Source organism: Mirounga leonina, unplaced genomic scaffold (genome assembly GCF_011800145.1).
Source record: "Mirounga leonina isolate KUSES-001 unplaced genomic scaffold, KU_Mleo_1.0 Mir_174, whole genome shotgun sequence".
NCBI lineage: Eukaryota > Metazoa > Chordata > Mammalia > Carnivora > Phocidae > Mirounga > Mirounga leonina.
The window spans coordinates 3,995,084-4,000,000 of record NW_023270451.1 but is presented as its reverse complement, the minus strand read 5'-3'; positions in this window follow the sequence as shown (position 1 = coordinate 4,000,000).

Below are 4,917 nucleotides of genomic sequence, written 5' to 3'. Positions count from 1 at the left end.
AGTAAATAAATGTTAAGTACGTGAGGCACCTGGGACAGTTTAAGATGGACTAAGCTCTTAACTCTCATTCATTCCTGCGATCATCGACATTTCAGCAGGGTCAGCTGGTAGGCAGAGGGAGGCAGTGGGACTGACTTGGCGAGGCTGGTTCTGGAAAAGCTCATCAGGTGGGTTCAGTGGAGAAGGCAAGCTGGGATCAGGTTCAGGCAATTATCAGTATCTTCGGGGGGCAGAGTAAGCAGGGAATAACTGTCTAGATGGTGGACCAAAGTCCTGGAGGAATCCTGGCTCTTGAGCATGTGACTCACTCCAGCAGAGTCCCAGCCAGTGGGAGGGTGGGAAGAAAAGCACGGAGCTGGCAAACAGCAAGACAGGGTAATTAAACCTCCGCTCGGGGGCAGGTCTTTAGGCCCAATGAGGGAAACTGAGGCACGAGGCAGATGTCGAATAAAGGAGGGAAGTGGAGAAAAAGGGATGCAGGAGACCTTGTGAGCTCTCAGAGCCCTGCTGTAGCTCCAGAAGTGGTTCCCAGCCCGGTGAGTCCTGGTCCCCCGGAACCCCGGCACTAGGAGCACGGCTTTGAGGAGTGTGCTCATCGGATGTCCAGGGGGCGAGCGGTCAGGCCATGGCCGCCTGAGGGAGATAGGAGCAAGAACATTCCTCAACAGTAACAAGGGCTGGAGCTTGGCCTAAAACGGCTTTTCCTAACTATCTTCAGAAAAACATGTGGTCTTTCTTATCAAAGCTGGTTCGTTCTTGGAAAGGAGCACTCCTGGCTCTATCCCAGTGGTCTACTGTTTTTTCACAACTGCCGAAACAAAATGAAATGGAAAAATTTGAGTGTAAGAATAAGTGAAATTACTTGGCCTTCAGGTTTCGTGGAATTTCCCCAACTGCTTTACCAAGGCTCATGCCTTGGTGAGGTTGTAGTCTCAAATTGGGACGCGACTACTACTCTGAACTTAGAAGCAACCCTGAATACTTGAGCCCTGTTATAAACTGTGTTAGCAGAAGTCTGTAAGTTTATACCGCAAATTTCCTGCCGTTTTTTCTCTACTCATTTGTTTGTATGCATATGCAACTGCTCACGAGGAGGAGGAGGGAATCAATATCTGGGATAGGGGGCAGTTTTTCTAAATTTCTGAGTTTTTTTTTTGTTTTGTTGGGTTTTTTTTTACTTATAAGATTTTTGCTTAGCATCTCTTTCTGATGCAGTTCACAATGTCTATCGCTCCTGCAGAAATCACTGTGTGATTTTGGCCTCCGCTCTTAACCTGGGTGGCTCAGTCGGTTACGAGTTCTTGAACATTCTTGTTTATGCTACCTTGGAGCCAAGTGTCCATATAAAGCTTAAATTCCCAGGATTTCATTTACCCTTCAACTCTGAAACATGGTCCCTAAAGAAATCAGCTCTATCTCCTTGCTGATGAAATCCTGAACAGCCGCAGCAACCCATTTCTATTTTTTTTTCCTAAGAGGAAATGCTTCAAAGAAGTCTCAGTTTTGAAAAATGGGAAAAACTGGCTCATATGTTTATAGATCAAAAGATTAAAATATTTGAAGATTAATCCTTTCAGTGCAGATTATAGACCTAGCGTTTTAAAGTTGAATTCCTGGTCCTCTAATGATTAAAAAAAAAAAAAAATCATTTATCAGGGCGCCTGGGTGGCTCAGTTGGTTAAGCGTCTGATTCTTGGGCTTCGGCTCAGGTCATGATCTCAAGGTCGTGGGATCCAGCCCCAAGCTGGGCTCCGTGCTCACTGCAGAGTCTGCTTGGGATTCTCTCTCCCTCTGCTGCTCCCACCCTCCACCCCTACATGTGTGTGTATGCACGCGCTCTCTAATAAATAAATCTTAAAAAAAAATAACTTATACTTCTTATAGTATAGTATATCTGAAATATCATCCAACTCCCTTCTGGCACAAAAATTTCAATGTAGGGACGTCTGGGTGGCTCAGTCGGTTAAGCGTCTGCCTTCGGCTCAGGTCATGATCCCAGGGTCCTAGGATCGAGTCCCACTTTGGGCTCCTTGCTCAGCAGGGAGTCTGCTTCTCCCTCCCCCACTGCCCCACCCCCTACTTGTGCTCCTGCTCTCTCTCTCTCTCAAATAAAATTTTTAAAAAATTTCAGTGTAGATACAAGATCTGAGAAGGTGGTTTGGAGACAAATGGGTAGAGATTATTACTTTGTCAATTTCATCAAAGCCTATTTTTTAAAAAATACTGTGCTGGGGCACCTGGGTGGCTCAGTCGGTTAAGTGTCAGATTCTTGGTTTTGGCTCAGCTCATGATCTCACGGTGGTGGGATAGAGCCCCACATCTGGTTCCGTGCTCAGTGCCAAGTCGGCTTGAGGTTCTCTCTCTCCCCCTGCCCCCCCAAATAAAATAAATAAAAATTAAAAAAAAAAATACTGTGCTATTGGGGCGCCCGGCTGGCTCAGAGCTGGTGGAGCATGTGACTCTTGATCTCAGGATTGTAGGTCAGAGCCCCATTTTGGATGTAGAGATTACTAAAAATAAAATGTTAAAAAAATAAAATCAAAATATTGTGCTATTAAGCTGTTTTTGGAGTGATAGTTATGTAGGCCTAAAGTTGTATGTAAACAAGTAACTAAAATTTTCATTCAGCAGTTGCATAGATTTAATTTTATTACCTATTAATAGAATACAAAATGTTCTTACTTCAAGCTGGCTTTCTATCTTCATGATCTAATTTATTAGATTTAACTGGCCTAAAACCAGCTAGAAAAGACTCTGTTATAGCTCTGATTCATTGGTTTTGTATTCACTGAATCAGCATTATAAAGGCCTATTTTGTAGGTAAATCATGTTGTGGGCTCAACACTCTTATGAGTAAAGCCTTTCATTATAAAGAGATTCCCTTTTGGTTCTGTTAGGAATAATTTTGGTGAGAAAGTAAATAGTAGTTGATTTATTCTTGGTTATTGAGTAAAAAGTGAATGAGCAAGAAATGGGCTTTTGGGGGGTGCGTGTGCGCTCGTACGTGCACGCGTGGGTGTGTTCAGTGGACTAGAGCACATGTACGTTGTTTTCCTGGGTTATCATAAAAACACATTGGCAATAGCATCTCCGGGGCTGTGATGAGAGTTGTGTCACAAACCAGGGAGGATGATTGATTTCATTCTGTGCTCCGGAGGTCTATTTTAAAAATAGCATATACAGGGAACCTGGGTGGCTCAGTCGTTAAGCGTCTGCCTTCGGCTCAGGTCATGGTCCCAGGGTCCTGGGATCGAGTCCCACATCGGGCTCCCTGCTCGGCAGGAAGCCTGCTTCTCCCTCTCCCACTCCCCCTGCTTGTGTTCCCTCTCTCGCTGTGTCTCTCTCTGTCAAATAAATAAATAAAATCTTTAAAAAAAAATAAAATAAAATAAAATAAATAAAAATAAAAATAGCATATACACATAATGTAAGAGAGAATCCTACCTTGTGGGTGCGCATGGCTATCACGAAGTAATGTTTAACTCCACGAATCTGAGGAACTGAAAATGTGGGATTCTAGTAGGGATGCCAAAGAGAGGGAAAGGAAGAGAAAAAGGCGAACAGAGAAAACCTGGTAATATTTTCTCCTGTTTGGTGTTGTTGGTAAAATGGTAACCAGAGGTTTTTATGACACACAACTAAAAGGACCCATTAAAGTGTGGACAGCGTGGCTTTGCGCATTCAAATGCTGGGCAGAGAAATACAATGTCACTAGAAATTGCTACAGCAGAGTTTCGGTGAAGGATTGTAGAACAATAAGGCCTTGTTAATCCCATACTGGTTTATTCAAATAGTGTATAATTCAAAGCAATTGCTGCTCCCCAGGCAGGAATTTACAATTGCTACATTTGAAGGGAGGCTAATGTGTCCTTTCCAAGGGGAAATCAGGTCTGGAAAGGGCCTCGTGGTTGGAGAACCTCCTAAGTCCCAAAACAGCTCCACAGCAGGCCAAGTAAAACAAAAGGGCAGAGAACCACCCTGTGAAGTCAGTCTGCCTCCAAAATGCGCTGTATTTCCCTTGCTTCCCTCCTGTCTTTCTGGTGGATTGCAAATGTCCCCAAAGCAAGGAGCAAGGGGGAAAAGGCAAAGGAACTCAAGTCCTGGATAAGCTATTACTTAACTTCTTGCCCCCCGGCAAGGGCATACAAGTTCATTCATGAGAACCCCATGTGTGCGTGAGCTGTATGTATATTTAATTGATGGTGAATACAGAGCATCCTCCCTTGGCATAAGAACACTGGACAAGAATCAGACATGAGTCAACGGCAAGAGGAGGCTTGAATCATAATATATTTGGAACAACTTGGTCAACAGTCTTTCAGAGAACAATCCTCCAGCTTTATGTTGGCATTTCCATGGAATTAAATGTGAACAGCTTAAAATTCCAGGATTTTAAAAAACGCAGCTTTCGTTCCAATGACTGACCCGTGCTCCCAGGGACACCAAGCTACGTCCGTCTCCCAACACTGTGAGGCTAGCTAATCAGGTAAATAAAAAATGGGAAGAGCTGGGGGTTGAGGTAAAACCCTGACGAAGAACCCACCTTAAATGGGGTGGGCTATTTTTGACCTGAGAGCTGCCTGTTAGACACTCAGGAAGTTATCAAGAAAGGCCTTCAGGGGAGACCTCTCAGCAGACTTGGATTCAAACGATCCTTTCATGGTCTGGGATTCTGAGCGCCTATTACGTGTTGCAGCACATGCTCAGCTTTGAAGGGCGGCCAGGGCAGAGACCTTTATTGCTCGGCCATATCTATGCATCTCCCCAGCCATCCCAGCCCGCCTCTGTACTTGGTTCTGTCCAACCACTGAGACGGAAGTGACCCATGTCCCTTCCAGGCTGAAGAGGAGCACGTGTGAGTTCTCCATGCCTTTTCTTCTCTGGCCAGGATGGTGGAGACCTAAGACTCTGGTGATA